The 19,071-nt window shown below is 40.8% G+C and overlaps 1 protein-coding gene across 2 annotated transcripts in view; it reads left to right on the top strand.

Annotated features, from left to right (window-relative positions):
• Window positions 1-19,071, top strand: part of CHRM3 (cholinergic receptor muscarinic 3) — a 518,468-nt gene that overhangs the window by 255,959 nt on the left and 243,438 nt on the right. For both annotated transcript variants that reach the window (XM_042907558.1, XM_042907559.1), the window contains exon 4: window positions 12,890-12,992. The gene's annotated coding sequence lies outside the window, so the exon portion shown is untranslated. The remainder of the gene's footprint in view (window positions 1-12,889; window positions 12,993-19,071) is intronic.

The raw sequence follows: 19,071 nt of genomic DNA, 5'->3' as shown, positions 1-19,071 counted from the left end.
GGGACCAGTACAGTTTAAAAGTTTATTTTGTTCTCCTGCACCCCTTATCTTCAGAATCTCTCCTCACAAGAAGATTGCAGGTCCTTTCCTTCCTCAGAGTCTGTGGAGACTGCTCTGAGAGTCCCTTTCAGACTACACAGGTGCCTCGTCCAGCCCCTTCACTGCCTTTCTCTCACACTCCAGCCTCCAGCCTCTTTCCTTCCTCTGCCCAGCCCCCCTCCCCACCCACCACTCAGGGGCTTCCCCTTTTACCCTCCTTGAAGCTTTTCCCATGTTTCGGTGGCTTGAGAACACTGGAAACTCCCACAAGCCTTGTAGACAAGTCCCGTTATAAATGTGGGTCTGCCCACTGTCCATAATGGCCGAGTCTACTCTTCACAGTGGCTTTTCCAGTTCTCCTTCACTCTTTGCCCCCAGTCCTGTACATTGCCCTTCCAACCTGAGTTCTCTTGGAATGAGATACCTCATCACCTGCCTGACTGAGAAACCCAGAGCTCCCACATCTGCGCTCCAGGCATCTTCAACACGTCGGTCCCTTATTCCGCTCCTGTCTCATGTCTCCCTCTGTCTCTGGAGAAGTGTCCCTTCAAACTAACCGATTTCCAACCTAGACTCTCCGTCCTGTCTCTCTGGTCCTCAACATCTGACCTTTTAGCCAATTACTGAGTTCTAATCCTCCTATCTTAAGCATTAAAAATTTGTTCTTAAAAGATTTAAAATGCGTGTTGGCCTCACCTCCCTGTCTTTTCTCGCTTGTTCAAAAAGGCGTGAGTGCCCTAGTGCGTGCCCTGTGCTGTCTCCAGCGAGCATGCGTTTCCTCCAGACTCCATGGTGTCACCTGCCCTTGCCGGTCCCCTCTCTTCTTTAGCTCACTGCCATTTGACTTCTCCTCCTTCATTATCTAGAAACATTGGTCTTAAAGGTTTTCAGTGAACCCTTCTCTCTTTTTAAACCTATTTTTCTCCATCTTTTCTACCTGAAAACTTTTCAGAAGTTGAGGCCATTAGTTACCTATTTGTTTGACATTGCCATCAGTCAGATCTGTGAATCCTTGTATTTTTCCACTTTCTCTGGTTGGTCCCTGGATTTTGGCTGGAGTCTTCTTTTCCACCTCCTGCCCTCCTAAAATAGTTATCCCCTAAGACTGAGTCTGCCTCTCTTGTCTTACATGCTTTTCTTCCTATTCTACGTGCTCTGTTCACATAACTCTCATGGGCGTTGGGCAGGTAGGTCATCTTTATATTTTAATCTTTAAACTATCTCTCCAAGGCTTAATTCTTGTGCTATTAATTGTTTCAATGGCTGAATGAGTAAAAATCAGCACTTCTGAAACACAGAACTATTTACCATTTTTCTTGAAATTTACACACACACACACACACACACACACGCACATTTTCTTCTCCTTTTTATCTCAAAGAAATTGCTATTCTCCTAGTAACTTGGCCTTATCAAAATATGTGAATAATCTCCTTTTTCTTTTATATCCAGTTAGTTGAGAAGTTGCTGTGTTGATCTCTGCCTGAGGGACTCACCTGGGCCCCTCCTACCTGTAGCCATTGAGCCAGGGGCTTATCGAGCCCCCCTTGACATTTCCCCAGTCGGAGCCTGTGTTGGGGTTGCACTGGCCTTGTGGTTCTTCTCATTTCTAAACACATCTTAGCAACAAGGTGAGGGAAGTTTGAGGAAGAAGACTTATTCCTCACAGGTTCTGGAAGGAGGAAGGCACACCTAAGGGCCACACATTGAGGTCACAGGTAGAGAGAGAGGGAAGGAGCATGGCCTGAGGCTTGGCCTTTTTTGGAGTCCAAGGGTGGGGTGCCCATGGTTTAGGGGGTTCAGTATTGATAACTTGAAAACATAAGAGTGGGAATTAGAATGTAGGAAGGGAAGAGTGGGGTCACCCAAGTGGTCAGTTACCTAGGTTCCCCGGGGCTTTCTGGAAGGGGAACTTCATGCGTGGGAGAGGCCTGGCTCCTTATCTGGTGGTTTTATTAGCATCTCAGTCACACAACAGCTGGTATGCTGAGTTGAGATGGGGGTCATTGAAAAGGAAGCCTCAGCGATCAAAAGTGTCTGGTCAGGTGCTTGCACTACCAAAGCCTAGTCAGCTGTGTCCTTCATGAGGCCTTTTGGCATATTCAGTCCTTCATTTTCCACCCCAGCCTCAGCACCTGCATCAGTCACTGTGTGCCTAGACCCTTGGCATCATTCTCCAGATTCTACCAAGGCCTCATTCTTTCTCATGATCCCCAGTGTGACTGACTCCCATCATGACTCTGTTTCACCTCTCTGTAACAGATTGATTACCGTTCAACTTTTTGACATGTCTTCAGTGTGAATTCAAGCCATAAAAACGTAGAGCTCCATGAGGAGACTGAGGCCCAAAAGGGAAAAATAATTTTCTCAAAGAAGCATCGCTTCATTCTTTCCTTTTGCATGTGCCACCTTCCAGAAGTATAGATGCACCAGGAAGGCTACCTGTCATGTTCCGTGCCGCAGCCTGTGGACATTTTCCTGTGTTCCTCTGTACCTGAATCCCATGTCTCCCATGTCTTCCTGCCAAAACTCTACCCTACCTTGCAGGATCCAACACAGATCTGCCATTGCCTTCTCATGCCTGATGAGAACAGAACTCATCCTTCTCTGTGTTCAGGTAGCTTTGTAATTCTGTCACAAACCCTGTTGTCTTCCTCCCACAATATGCAGTTAGTGTTTTGTGTTGAATTGCTCTGAAATTCAACAATATGTGCAGACTTGAAGCACCTAATTTTATTGGAAGTTTACCACTACTTAGAAATGTTATTCATTCATCACTTAAGGATACACTTTCCAAATTTAATTTGGCCTCTGCTTCCTTAGTCCCTTGTTCTTTGTATCTACTAAGCATTGCTTACAGATCTTTTTTCCCAGAAAGACCATCTCTATCACATGAACCTTCTACTCAAAACATTCAGTGACTCTGCTTTGCTCTCAGGATAAAGCACAAATTCCTAATGACTAGCATTCAAGACTTTCTCAGTCTGGTTCCAGCCTAGATGCCTGTAAATCAGTTCAGTGTTGTCCTCCCCTTGGTCTTGCAGTATATCATCTTGATTCTTGATTCTGAGTCTTTTTTCTTATTATCCACCCCCCAGTCCCTGAACCACTTCCCTCCTCTTATTTTATGAATTACATTGAGAATTTAAGATCTAGCATTTTCTTCCTTTTTAGTTTATTCTTTATGAATCTACGCCTTTCCCATGGCGCCGTAAGACTCACTGCCAATAACGCTGAGCACCACATTAGAAGATGGATGGATGGATGGATGGATGGATGGATGGATGGATAGGTAGATAGATAAATAGATACACACCATATACACATTGTATGCATATATGTAACTTTCTGTTATTTTCCCAACATGATTATCTTTTTGCTGAAAACATCGTGTAACCTTCCCAAAGACAAGGATGATGACTTACACTCCTTTATATCCCACAGAGACACTAGATCCCTAGTGTATCATACTCTCTATTTGAGTTTTTTTGGAATAATTAAATCTAGAGCATCTTGAAAAAGAAACACATGCAATGTCTCTATTCTAAAACTTTTCTGACCTTTGTTCTATATAGTCACACTCTTTCTATTGGACTCCTTTAAGCTCCTATTACTAAGACAAAACATTTTTCAAGCAGATAAAGTCAATTTTTTAAAAAAAATTGTGTCCACAGGAAAATTAAAGCTCCAAAATAGTGGGATTATGCATTACTTCTCTGCAACTTGCACTCTTAAATATCCTGGTGCTTGATTGTTCTAGTTCAACAATAAGAACAATTCCCAGTTCATCCATAATGTGTTGGCTTCTGGAAAACAGAATTCTAATTTATCACATCAGAGTGTGATTGCAGAAGCTTATGTTCTTTGCTGGTAATTAGTACATGTTTTTTGTGTCCATTCTTGCTCATTAGTAAAACAGTTTGGGGTCTTATTCACAGAAAGAACGGGTAGTTCTAGAGATAATCAGATCAAGCAGGAAGTGCCATATTCCATTTTATACAACACTGAGAAACTGAAAGGGACATTAATTTCTCTAAAGGGCATCCCTGCCTACATAGCTGAACACCACCTTCTACATCGTTCATCAATTTCTATTCTGACTGACCTCATCCTGAGCTTCAATCTCCCTGGAAAATTCAGGAGGCTCTGTCAGCATGGAGCCTGTTCACGCTCCTGTTAGTCAGGAAGGGGCTCAGCACTTCCGGACCCAAACCCCACTCATGTGACTGCGAGCCTGCAGCCAGCTTTCCCCAAAGTTAGCAAGCATTCTAACGCCTTAAAAGGGAAAAGTAAGATGAAAACAGTGAAGGCCAATTTCCATTCCCTTTAACAAAAATTCTTTGCACCGGCTCTTTCTTGATGTTCCTTGTGTTAAATTGGTGTCTTGGTTCTGTTTGTTTCGATCAACTGGTGAAAGCAGACTCATTATTCCCCTTCATTTAACAAAGTGGGCGTTTCTCTGCACCTTGCTTAGTTTATTCCTAAAAGGACCTCTCTTCTGCAGGCCAAGCTTTACTGAAATTCATTACTGTTTAATACAAAGAACCAGACTCTGACTTAACCAATTTCTCCTCAAATTATTCAGAATCTCACGTGTACATGTGACACACGCTGATTCTCATCTGAGAGCTGTGGTCGACTAAGCTATGAAAGGAGATAAGGAAAGGACAGTAAAGAGGATGTGAGAAAGACCCAGAAAGACCTCACCACATAATCCAAGAAGAAGAATGTGGAGAGGAGGGCATTAAGACATACATCTAATGCCACCTGCTATATCGATGATACTCTTTTAAAGAAATGCAGTCCTCTAGATGTTTAAAACATTTTAAATTAAAAAAAAAACTACAGGCTTACTCAAAAGCAGGCAGAACATAACCAACCCCCTGTACTCACTGCCTCATTCAGTAATTAGCAGCACATGGCCAGCTTGTTTCTTGTAGATGGCCCTCTTTTCCCACAAAAACTGGATTTATTTATTTACCTACTTATTTATTTAGAGAGGTGGGGGGCGAGGGGCAAAGGGAGAGAGAGAGAATTGTAAGCAAGCTCCATGCTCAGCACAGAGTCTGACTCAGGGCTCGATCCCATGATCCTGGGATCATGACCTGAGCCAAAATCAAGAGTGAGACACTCAACTGACTAAGCCACCGTAGCTCCCAGCACTGGATTACGTTAAAAGAAATGCAAGATATGCATATTTCCAAGTGTCTCTAAATTGATATTTTAATATTAAAAATTAATTTTAAAAATAAAATATTTAATCTTTAAGAGATCATCTCTGATATTATATAAGAATTAAGAAGCCAGTTAAGGTTCTGTTTAATGAACTATAGTCAGGTATAATGTATATACAATACTAAGCACCCATTTAAATGTATATTTGGATGAGGTGAAACACATTCATCTAACCATGTTATTACCAGTAAATCAAATCTTAACAGTGCACTTCCATCACCACACCTTGTTCCTTTTATGCCCCTTCTTTGTTTCTTGACACACGCCCTCAGCCCACCTTAAGCCCCAGGTGATCACTGCTGTGCTTTCTGCTTTCTAGATTTCCTTTTTCTAGAGTTTTCTAACAATGGAATCCTATGAGGGGTGCCTGGATGGCTCAGTTGGTTGAGCGTCTGACTGTAGCTCAGGTCACGATCTCACGGTTCGTGAGTTCGAGCCCCACATTGGGCTCTGTGCTTACAGCTCAGAGCCTGGAGCCTGCTTCGGATTCTGGGTCTCCCTCTCTCTCTCTGCCCCTTCCCCACTCATGCACTGTCTCTCTCTGTCTCTCAAAGATTAATAAGCATTAAATTTTTTTTTTAAATGGAGTCCTACGATATATATTTTTGTGCCTGGCTTCTATGGCTCAGCGTAATATTTTTGAAGTTTCTGCATAGTATTGTGAATATGAGCAGTTCATTCCCTTTCATTACATTTTTTTATTCCATTGTATGAAAGTATCTAGATTTGCTCCTCTGTGTCCTCTGATGGACATCTGCTTTCTCAGTTTGGTATAATTGTGAATGTAGTTACTCTGAACATGGGTGTAAAAGTTTCTGTATTGATATATGTTTTTATCTCTCTTGGGAAACTAACTAGGAGTTTAATTGCACAGCCTTGTACTAAACATGTTTAACTATACAGTAAACTGCAAACCTGTTTTCCAAAGTGGTCACATCACCTTACATTCCCATCAGCAGTGTATGGAGACAAGAGTGGCTTCCTGTCCTGTCTGGCCAGCACGAATATAGTCAGTCGTTTTAATGTGAGCCATTCTTGTGGGGGCTTGGTGGCTTCTCATGGAGGTTTTATTTTGCGTGTCCTGATTACTAATGGTGTTGAGCATCTCACTCGTCGCCTTACCGGACTCCTCAAACTCGGGTCGTCACTTTCTCAATTCAGTGAGGCAGATGTGCTCTGCCCACTTCTTCTGTCCACTTTCCAGAAATCTTTTCCAAACAGGGAGCCCAGATGTTGTCTTCCCTCATTGGTTTCCCTTCCCTCAGTCATCACAGTCCTGTGTACCTGTTGTCTGGTTCTTGAAAACAGTTATTTCGTTTGTTTTGCACAGTCTTCTAAGGTTCTTTTTTTGGGGGGAGGGGGAAAGCCGGTGCCGTGTGCAAAGGATTTAGGTTACTCTCCATCCTTGTTACTCTGTCATGGTTATAAATAGAAGTTCAGGTTATTTTCGGCAATTTTCTATATTCTTTTTTTTAGTTTATCAAGGGCCAAGCCCAGAAAACTCAAGTCATATTGTATGGAAAAAAAAAACCCAAAAACCCTTCAACTTATCACTTCTGGGCTCACTGTCTGATGGTAAAAGAATATGACACCAAGAAAGAGAAAGGAAAGCGTGCCCCTTTGCTGAGCCTGAGGAACTCTGCCAAGCAGGAATGGCAGTGGCAGGGAGGAAAGTAAAGCTGTAGAATGTGTGCCTGCCGACTTTCTCTCTTGGGGTTTTAGCCCAGAAAAAGAGAGGTGTGTCAGCGAAAACGAGGTGTGCACAGGACAGGGAGCTATTTCACGTGCAGCCCCGTGCAGCAGCATAGTGAACTCGGCAGTTCAGCCTGCTAGGTCACAGGGAGGCCTTGGAACTTAGGTTCCCGTGTGGTACAGAAAGGACCCCGAGATAGCCGGAGAACCTGTCACTGGGGCTGGGGTTCCATCACGTGGGTGAGGGTGCTTCTGACCTGAGGGCTGCAGCACTCGAGGGCTGAGTTTGCATCACAGCCACACCCTAGAAAAGGCTGCATTGTCAGCAGGAGGCAGGATGAGTTAAATAGAGATGTCTACCCACCGTAGCAGGGCAAGAAAAAGCAGATGGCATACCTACCAGTGGTGAATTGAACTGTAAAGTCCACCAAGCCGGGAGCACTCAGATGGATAAGGAACCTGGTCCCGTAGGTCAGAACAGATAGAAAAAGTCATGTCTGGAGACAGAGACCCTTTTTGCTGTTCCTAGATTTATTCTTTTGCTGTTGTTCTTTTTAAAGTAATCTCTACGCCCAATATGGGGCTTAAGAACCCTGAGATCTTGAGTTGAGTTTTGGGAGCTCAAAACCCTGAGATCAAGAGTTGCCTGCTATACCAACTAAGCCAGTCAGGTGCCCCTGTTCCTAAATTTATTGAAGGCACACCTCTTTCCACTCTGCATAACACACACACACACACACACACACACATTTTAGAAAAGAAATAGAGGAAGTTGACGGAGATGCTAACTTGTCCAAAAAAGATTAATGGTACCTGAATTACACTTAATTTTGTGTTTCTTTTTATACACAAATGCATAAATACAATGCAGGCAGAGGGGCAGGGATGCGGTTTGTGAATTTCTAATGATCTGTAAGATTTATACACTTAGGAAGTGCCTTTGCTTTCCAAGAACTGTTGACATGAGATGGGTAATAGTTTCTCTGCATTCATCTCTAGAAGACAAGGAGTGTGTTGGAGCAGCAAATGCCATGACTTTACTGCCTAGAACCAAGAATGAGACCAAGAGTGGACAGGGGTGAATATGACACCATCTAAGCACTTGCTTGCTCATCCTTAGTCTTACACAAGGCAGAAGGAAGCACCAAGACTGGCTCTTTTTTCTTCAAATGCTCCTTCTTCTTGCCCAGCCAAAGACAAAATGTCTTCCCAAAGATGGAGGAGACCTTGCTGGGGCCAAGGGTGATGTCTTAGAGCAGAAGATGAAGCAGTGGGAGAATTCTCCAGCCCACCTACTTTCCCTAGAACATGGGATGGAGGGAATGTGAGAAGATGAAAGCATAATACATAGTGGGAAAGACTACTGGTCGTAGATCCATTTCAAATCACATTCGTTAGCAATTATGTCAACAAATCTTGTAATCTCATCTTAATTTCCAATGGCTGCCATAATACTAAAAACATTTGTTTACACCATTATGTTAAAATATGTGTATTTTGTCCCAGCATTATACAAACCGTGCCTCCTTCCCTCTTCCTCTACTATCAAATAGTTAATTATGTAACAAAATAATATTGTGTATGTGGAAATCATTTAACCATATAAACACGTACTCCAACTGTATTGTGTTTGTGGGTCTGTATTTTAATTTAATGGATACTTTAAATGAGTACAGTTTTAAATTATATGGTACGAAGGGGATTAGGATTTCTTAAATGTATTCATCCCTACTCTACCCCTAGCACAACTATTTTCTTTTTCTGGTCACCAGCTAGTATTTACTCACATATGTAGTTTGTTCCTACTTATAATCAGAACATGTAATTTTGTATATAGCTTTCTTTATCATTCTCCATATTGCAACTTAATGGAGTTAATCTAGCAACATTTTCTTAGAATCTCCCCTGTTGGACACACAGATTGTTTCCATTATTCACTATAATGAATAAGGCTGCAATAAACATTTTCCTAAGTATGCCATTTTCTAATTTTGAATTATTCCCTTGGAATAATTTGTAAGATTAATAGTCCAAAGATATGAATATATTTAGGGACTCTTAATATAGAGATGCATCAGATGGTGGGGGGGGGGGTCCATGGGCTATATATATGTATAGTACCACCAGAACTATATGAATTTATCAGTTGTTTTCCCAGTAACCTCATCTGCATTTATATTTTCTTGCTTATAATTTTAACTAACATAATATGTGTCACTTTTTTAATTTATTTGTATTTCTTTAATTGCCATTCAGATTTTGAAAGTTTACATATTGCTTTACACATGCCTTACTATTAGTGAGCTTAATCAGGGAAATCACTGAAGTATCATTCAAGCATAGGTTCAAGTTCCAACTCTGAATTAGCCTCTCAAAAAAAAATAATCATTTCTTCAGTTACGACTTAGTGACAATGAGGCTTGCATTACAAAGTTGTTGAAACGATTGGATGAATTAATCAATGCCTCATGAGTTAGCAGCACATGGGGAATTGTTACTTCTCTCTCTGTCTCTGCCTCCCTCATCTCATCTACCAACCCTCGTGCCCCTGACTTCCTCTCGCATGGATTATGCACTCACGCTCTCTTGGTACACAGTTTTATAGGACCCGCCTTGTCCTTCCAGAGTTTACATCCATGGGAGCTCTTTGTCAGCGTTCTCTAGAGAACCGATCTCTGACTTGCCAGCAAGGGCTGACTTATATTGCACATCACTGAAGCCAGATCTGTTGGACCACGTCTGAACTTACTTGAGTGTTCACACAAACATGTGGGTAATACACTCAGTATGAATGTCTTTCTATAAATTACTCACTTTAGGATTCTGTGTATAGTCCAGTTTCTCTTTTAAATGTCTCTTCTCCGAGTTTCCTTCCACTGGTCTTTTCAGAGATATTTTTATTTGTTTATTTGCCTCTTTGTGCTGGTTTCGGGTAATACTTTATCTTAATCTTCCACTTGTTGTGTCCCACCTGAGAACAAGCGTCCTTCTTCTGGCAACAAGTGCAGTTGGTCAGACAGTCGTAAGACAAGCCGATCGCCAGACGTTGATAGATGATGCTGTCATCTGCATTTTGTCCATCTTGCGTCTAGTGTGTTTTCCAGGCGTTATCGCCCAGCGGTTGCCTGAATTGGTTTCCATCTTGAGGACCTTTGTGGCAGGAGCTGTCTTTTCAAGCGGTCATTCTCCCTTAAACCCAAAATAATTCCAAATACATTATAAAGTATGAGAAAGCCTGTGAGCAAGCATATGGTTTCTCAATTGGAAAAGCATCGAAACTGTAAGTTCCTGTCCTCTTCCATGAGGGCAAGGCGGTTTGGGGTCTACCAGAAGATCTTCCAATCTCTCACCTTCATGACGAGAAATCGAACTGAGTAAGATGTGTTCTAAGCAGTTCCACTTTGGGATTTTAAAAAGAGCAAAAGGGGAGGAGGGAGAAGAAGGGAGAAGAGTTCTCTACAGTCTTTTCCAGCCTCGGCAACTGTATTTCTCATCCTCTAGAGAATGCCACGGGCTCCTTTCGATTTTTTATTTCTTACATAAGCCTTCTCTTTATGTGTCACAGGCAAGGCTTCATTTTTGCATTGCTAAACCTGCTTTCCTGCATCTCTGTGCCCACTCTCCCCATTTTTAGATGTTACACATGAGTGCTGGCCTCTTTTCCTATCTGAGCAGATGCAACAATTCTACCTTCTTACCCACATCCAAGCCCTTCATCCGCACACTGCACCGGCAAATGTTCAAGTACTGATGATTTCCACCAAGCCTGAGAGAGGCTCCTGTGTAATAGTTAAATCAACAAAGGGAATTCAAGGATCACAGCTGGGTTTAGACACAAAGACCGGTTTTTCCATTGCTGGTGAGTGGTACACAGCAGCCACCATGCCCGCAATATGCCTGCGCAGAGACATCTAGCACTGAAATTCCCAAACTCACAAGGTGAACGAAACGTGCACTTACAATCACGGTCTTGTTTCTCTGCCCCACACTTGCATTCATGAAGCTGGGACCAGAAAGGGTGATATTAGAAACGCTGTACTTGTGCCCAGAGCCCAACTTGCACACAGCAAGAAAGCTGTTGACATGAAACAGGACAGTGACTGTAATGGCCACACCACGTTCATCGCTGTATCGCACGCACTTCTTCACGAACCCTGGCATCCTGAGCCTCTCCCTGCGGCTGACGGAGGACCGGCCCCAGCTTGAACCTCGGTCTGCATGACTCGCTTTGTGGTTTGATCAAGTCCCCTTAGCCACAGTTTCCCCTACACAGTGCAGGTAAGGTCACACTGTCCTGCAAAGAGCTCATTAAGCTGGAAGGAGATAATGTGCATACAGGATTTTGGAACAGGGTTCAAATTCTCTACAATTACCAGGGTAGTTGTTTTTGTTAGCGCCGTTAGGCTGATTTACAGTAATTTAAATCTGTAAAAAGATGTTCTGCCGTTTGTTTGTGTATGTTCCACTTTCCTCACCCTGTTGTGCACCAATTAAGGCGGCTTTCAGAACATGCCGTTCTCCCTCACAGCTTCCTGCGTTTGAATATGCCGCTTGAATATCCTTCTCCTCCCCTCCACCCCCATGTCCCTTTGTCTGTCTGCCACTTTCCTACTCAGCATTCAAGACTCAGCTTAAAGACCTCCTGACTGGTGATGCCCACCTCTGTACCCTCTCTGTACCGCAGTCGGGCAATTGCTTGCCTGTATTGGGATGATCTGTGTCCAGTGTGGTCTCTTCCATTTTGACTGGACCAGGCTTGTCGAAGGCAGAACCAAGTCTTACTCAGTTTTCACCCCAATACCTGGTTCATGTTATTCACTCAACAAATGTTGATCAAAATGGTGAGTGAAATGTCAAATACTTGGTGCCATGAAATCAATTGTATTAATCAGGTGAGCGATTCTTTGCTTCTTTGCTATAAATTTATGAAGGAAACTCCTCACTCAGCTTTCTATAAGTGGCATACATATATATTCATTTTGTGTACATATTAAAGGGGAAAGCTAATAAAATACTCCCGGGGCTCCTGGGTGTCTCAGTCGACTGTTGATTCCACCTCCAGTCGTGATCTCACAGTTTGAGACTTTGAGCCCCACATCGGGCTCCACAAGGTGGAGCCTGCTTGGGATTCTCTCTCTCTCTCTCTCTCTCTCTCTCTCTCTCTCTGCCCCTCCTCCTCTGCTCATGCGTTCTCTCTCTCTCTCAAAAAAAAATATAACTTTAAAAAATACTCCCAATTATTTGAAGTTTCAAACCGAGGACATGTGACCATGTGACAGAGACCATAAGATGTGATGTTTATGTGAAGAGGTAACTTATACAAATTCATTGTTTCCCCAGTAGCTGCCATGAATCACTCATTCAGCAAGACGCCAACACATATTATAGAAGAATAGGGTTTCTTGATGAACATTTGGAAAATTCTGGGAAAATCTCTATTTATAAAATTTATCATTTAATTACAATGTCATCTCTGGAGGAGTAGGAGAAGGCTGGTCAAAAAGTAACAACCTTCCAGTTATAAGATAAAAAAATACTAGGGATATAATATACAGCATGATGACTATGGATAATATTGCCATATGACATATATGAAAACAGTTAAGAGAATAAATTCTGAGAGCTCTCATCACAAGGAGAGAGAAATTATTTTTCTTTTCTTTTTTGCTTTGTTTTCATTGTATCTATATGGGATGATGGATGCTAATAACTACACTTACAGCAATAATGATTTCACAATATATGTAAATGAAATTTATTAGGCTGTACATCTGAAACTTACACAGTGATGTATGTGAGTTATATCTCAACAGGACTGGAAGAAAGTGAAATGCCATCTCACAATTTAGCTTTCCGAGTATCATTTCGTCTTTTGTTTTGGTTTAGATTAACTTCCTCTTTCATTATTTTGTTCGATTTTCAGCTTTCGTGGTAACATGGCCCCTGTTTTCCTTCTACAAGAGAAATTCAGCACACAGCAGAGTCCTTGATAAACTGGGTTAGTTTGATGATCCCACTTGGAATAGGTATGTAGAACTTCAATATTTTCTTACTTAGTGTTTTGAACCCTTTTTATGATTCAACAGGAACCATTCCTGCTCACTGAGAATGGAATTTGCTATGAGGGGTAAAACTGATGGGTCAGAGATGACCTTTGTCTTTTCTGCTTCGAAGTCTGTGTTTATGACTTGCAAAGCTCCGGAAGATGCCTTTCTTTTCTTCCTCGTGTGATAAATACACATTGAGAATACAGTCATTCCAGGAGAGGGAGGAAATTCTATGCTCGTAGGATTCTGAAAATAATATTTATCTGCAACTCTTTGAACATCAAGTATATGAAATATGACTGATGCTCTGGTATGTTTATGAGTATAATATCTGTAGTTCAGTGCTGTAATGGAAATATACAAACTTCTTTTTCCCCAAAATTAGGCCAGGCTCAGACAAAACTGAATACTAAATTACAGACTGAATAATTGCACATGTGAATTAATTAATCATCCCCGGATCACTGAGGTTTTGTGACAATTACTCCCTTGGTGTATCATCATATAAATATGATATAAAAACCACAAAATACAGTATCTGACAGTTTTTCTATATACAGAATTCTTTTGAAGGAAATATTCCATAATTAGATTCTTATAAGGTGTAAGCCTTGTAACTCTTGATTTGATCCAGTTAAGACTACTTGGATAACTACTGTGTGTGTGTGTGTGTGTGTGTGTGTGTGTGTGTGTGTGTGTATGAGAGAGAGATATTATCACTAAGGGATATTTTATTATAAGATTCATTGCTTTCTTGTATTCGACTTTTAAAATATTATTAGGAATATGGTAGGCTTGTTGAGATGCTGGCAAAAATTTAGAAAAGTGTCCCATCTATATAAATTGTATTTTCAAAAGTAAAACTCTATAACAACTCTTCCGTGCCCCGCCCCTCAAAAAAAAGTGTTGAAAACCACATTTCAGAAGTAGCACAGACTTGAGAGTTAATGAGACATGAGGACCTAGCTTTACTACTTAACCCATTACCTTAGGAGAATCTTTTATGTTTCCTTAGGAAGAGTGTTATCACTTAATTTGAATGGGAGGAAGAAAATAAATTAATTCACAGGTACAATGTATGAAGTCCACGAGGTCACTTTTATTCTTAATGAAGTATCTGGTAATTAAGGATTGTGTTTCCAAGAGTCTCCAAAGAATTTCATTCCTACGTTCTGTGAGAGTCTGAAATCCATAATTAGAGTTTAACTGCCTGATTTAAACAGAATTTGCAGCTGGTCACCTACATGTTAGATCTGTCTTCGTTTGTTTATTTTTACAAGGTTTTGTTTTGGTTTTTGGCCCACACAAAGTTGATACGTATGTATGTTAAACAATTACCAAATCAAAAAACCCAGGAGAGTTCACATAAAAATCTAGGTTCCCAGTCTTCTCTTTCTTGGTCAGTGACACTACAATTAAACCAGATACTTATTTAAGAAATCTAGTTGCCATACAAGAGACTTCCCTCTTCTTAACCTCTCCACATCTACCCCATCAAGTTCTCCAAGTTCAGCCCTGACTCCGTGGTTCTCAACCCTTATGGTGAAAAGATGCTGGTTCCCAGGTTGCCCCCAGAAAAGGAAGGCAGAATTTTTTTTTAAAAAGCCCCTCAAAAGATTCATACGTGCAGTTGGGGTTTAGAGCCACTGCTCCAAAATCTTCATTCGTGTCTGTGTCAAATGCCACCACCCCTCCCCCCACGCAAGTGAGACCTTCCCGTGTCACCAGTGCCCTGCAGTGGTCCTGAATTCACCTTCTCACTTCTATTCTGATCCCCAGTCAACCCATTCTCTGCCCAACAGCCAGAACGATTGTCTGTAATAGAAAAATATCTGGTCAGTGCCTGCTTACACCTCTTCAGTAATAACAGCAATAATGAAGATCACGGATAATGATCATTTATGCTTTGGTGGGATGAAGTTCAGGTTTGTTGAAAGACCGAGTCACCGAAGTGGTGAATTTCAGGACAAATGGGGGAAAGGACATAAAAGGTATAACTGAAAATACCAAGGCAGTTTTGTTCCACCCCCCCCCCCCCCCCCCGCCCCAAATCAGGCTTCTGGCCGAATCTTCTGCTGGCCTGTTCCTCTAGGCAGTGACCCAGAGGCCAAAAATAGTGCTGACCTTTCCCACAAATTGCCACCCAGTCCATATCCTGGTCTCCCGTGACCATCAGGAGGAGCAAAGGGATTTCATAATTTGTCAGTGACACTATTATAAGATTAATTTCATGGCACAGCCACCAAAGTTTATTAAATGTCACTCCCTCAGAGTTGCACGATTCACCCAGCAAAATACAATGATATTGGTAAATTTTTAGGCAAAATAACAGAAGTAAGGGTGTGTATTTGTTGGGGGGCGGGGGATGATGGTTACAGCTAAGATCTTTTTTCCTATAGCTCATACGTGTAGGTCTTTCTTTTCGCCAATAAATAATGTAAATCCAGCTATTTATTTGAGATGCAGTGGAGACATTTTTTCCTCATGTGACTGTATCGCGATTTTATAGACCACTGTATCAGCCCCTGAAATCTTTTCTTTAGATTCTAAGCACCCCATCACTGTAGATGTTGCACTTTCCACTGGGAGGGCAGAAAATAAGGTTTTCATCAAAAAGTACACTCTTTGAGGTATAGTGATGTTGTTTCATCAGAGTTTTAAAAGATACCAGTAAATGCAAACCACTTTGGTGCTGAGTGGAAACTTGGATCCCTGTCGGCACCCCATGCACGTGGCATAATCAACTTTTATTTCGTGCTTTTATTTCATGCTGTCTTATATACAGAACCTTCTGCAGTTCACCATTTCCATTATTAAAAAGTTCAAGGAGCTGCTTTAAGAACCTGACAAAAATGTGCATTTGACATTCCGGCAATGGAGACCAGTAAAGAGGTTATAAATGTAGCTACCTAGGTGTTGAATTAAGGCCGGGGGCATGGCTACCTTCTTTACCCTACATTATTTTCATCAGTGAAGCTAAAGTGTGTTTGGGGACCTAATTTACCCAAATAATATGCCTGTGCAGAGTTATCCTTCATTTAAGAAAACAGTTGATATTTTAAGCTTCCCCTAAACGTTTAGTTTGGGGGAAAATGGAAAACAAAATGTACGGAGAGAAGCACACATGCATGCACGCGCACACACACACACACACACACACACACACACACATACACACACACACGGACCATCCCAAGAGACACTGGACAGGACCCTGCTTGCTAATGAGATGCCCACGCATTTCTTTTTGGGATCAAGGTGGATTGGTCTTGTATGGAATTCTCTGTGGTGAATAGAGCTTTAATAAGGCCACAGATTCCTTTCATGCTGTTTTAGGAATTTCTTTGAAAGGATTCAGGCAGTGACACCCCTTGTGTTTTAGAGTTTTACATTTGTACAGACAAAGCTTTTCAAATAATATAAAGCCATTTTTCTAAATTCCTTATGTCCCTGAGTCCCTGGGTTCTGGACAGAGGAAGATGAAAATCTCTATAAAATGTACCATATTGCGACCACATGAACCAGCTATTGAGGGAGAAATTAATAGCATCTGAAATGAGCCTTGTGTTAAGCGTCCTTCACTTGGTATTTTCTACTACTTTGCTCGTTTTCTATTAAGTCTTTTTAATCAGAGAGCTCCCTAAAACATACAGTTGATTCAGATTAATCTTTAAAATCTAATATAAAAGATAAATACATATTGTGTTTGTTAAAGAGCAGACACACCATGAATGCTTGTGAATACTGAATTCATTCTGAAAATTCATATTATCTTGTATTGTTATATCAAATGGCTCCAAAAATATACGTTTGTCACAGATATTTACTACTGCATCAGACTTTTTCTTAGTACTGTCATTCCTCTAGCACCTTGTGTTGACTCTTTTTTTGTTGTTGTTCTTTTTTTTTTTTTTACCTTTTTTTAAACTTCAATTCTTTTTAGTAAACATACAGTGCAATATTGATTTCGGGAGTAGAATCAGTGATTCATCACTTACATACACCCAGTGTTCATCCCAACAAGTGCCCTCATTTGTACCCATCCCCCATCTAGCCCATCCCCCACCCACCTCCCTTAGTCAACCCATAGTTTGTTCTCTATCATTAAGGGTCTCTTGTGGTTTGTTTCCCACTCTTCTCTTTTCCACCGTGTATATTTATCTGTTTTGTTTCTTAAATTCCACATATGAGTGAAATCATGTGGTATCATACAGTATTTGTCTTTCTCTGATTGACTAACTTAGCTTCACGTAATACATTCTAGCTCCAACCACATCTTTGCAAATGGCAAGATTTCGTTCTTTTTGATGACTGAGTAATATTTCATTGTGTGTGTGTGTGTATATATATATATATATATATATATATATATATATATATACACCACATCTTCTTTATCCATTCATCAGTTGATGGACATTCGGGCTCTCTCCATAGTTTGGCTGTTGTTGATAATGCTGCAGTAAACATTGGGGTGCATGTACCCTTTCAAATCTGTATTTTTGTATCCTTTGGGTAAATACCTAACATTGCAATTCCTAGGTCATAGGGTAGTTCTATTTTTAGTTTCTTGAGAAACCTCCATACTGTTCTTCATAGTGGCTGCACCAGTTTACATTCCCACCAACAGTGCAAGAGGGTTCCCCTTTCTCCACATCCTCACGAATGCCTATTGTTTCTTGTGTTGTTAATTTTACCCATTCTGACAGGTATAAAGTAGTATCTCATCATGGTTTTGATTTGTATTTCCCAGATGATGAGTGATATTGAGCAACTTTTCTGGTGTCTGTTAGCATCTGGATGTCTTCTTTGGAAAAGTGTCTATTCAGGTCTTCTGCCCATTCCTTAACTGAGTTATTTATTTTTTGGGTACTGAGTTTGATAAGTTCTTAATAGATTTTGAACATTAACCTTTTATTGGAAATGTCTTTGCAATTATGTCTTATTCCATTTTGTCGGTTGCCTTTTAGTTTTGTTGATTATTTCCTTCATTGTGCAGAAGATTTTTATCTTGATGAAGTCCCAATAGTTCCTTTTTGTTTTTGTTTCCCTTGCCTTTGGTGACATGTCTAGTAAGAAGTTGCTGTGGAAAGGTCAAAGAGGTTGCTGCCTGTGTTTTCCTCTAGGGTTTTGATGGTTTCCTGTCTCACATTTAGCTCTTTCATCCATTTTGAACTTGTTTTTGTGTATGGAGTAAAAAAGTGGTCCAGGTTCATTCTTCTGCATCTAGCCATCCATTTTTCCCAGAACTATCTGTTGAAAAGACTGTCTTTTTTCCAGTGAGTATTCTCTCCTGCTTTGTGAAGATGAGTTGACCATATAGTTGTGGGTCCATTTCTGGGTTTTCTATTCTATTCCATTGGTCTATGTGTCTGTTTTTGTGCCAGTACCATACTGCCTTGATGACTACAGCTTTGTAATAGAGCTTAAAATCAAGAATTGTGATGCCTCCAGTTTTGTTTTTCTTTTTCAGGATTGTTTTGGCTATTTGGGGTCTTTTGTGGTTCCATACAAACTTTGGGATTGTTTGTTCTAGCTCTGTGAAAAATCCTGGTGGTGTTTTGATAAGGGTTGCACTAAATGTATGAATCGCTTTGGGTAGTATAGACATTTTAACAATATTTGTTCTTCACATCCATAAGCATGGAATGCCTTTCCATTTCTTTGTGTCCTCTTCAAGTTCCTTCATAAGTGTTCTATAGTTTTCAGAGTATAGACCTTTTAACCTCTTTAGTTAGGTTTATTTCTAGATACCTTATTGTTTTTGGTTGCAAATGGGATTGATTCCTTGATTTCTTTTTCTGCTCCTTCATTATTGGTGTATAGAAATGCAACAAATTTCTGCACGTTGGTTTCATATTCTATAATTTGCAGAATTCATGTATCAGTTCTAGCAATTTTTTGATGAAGTCTTTTGGATTTTCTACATACAGTATAATGTCATCTGCAAATAGTGAAAGTTTGGCTTCTTCTTTGCTGATTTGGATGCTTTTCATTTCTTTTTGTTGTCTGATTGCTGAGGCTGAGACTTCCAGTACTATGTTAAATAGCAATGGAG

The sequence above is a fragment of the Panthera leo genome, chromosome D2 (genome assembly GCF_018350215.1).
Source record: "Panthera leo isolate Ple1 chromosome D2, P.leo_Ple1_pat1.1, whole genome shotgun sequence".
NCBI lineage: Eukaryota > Metazoa > Chordata > Mammalia > Carnivora > Felidae > Panthera > Panthera leo.
This window is presented reverse-complemented; position numbering and strand designations above follow the sequence as displayed.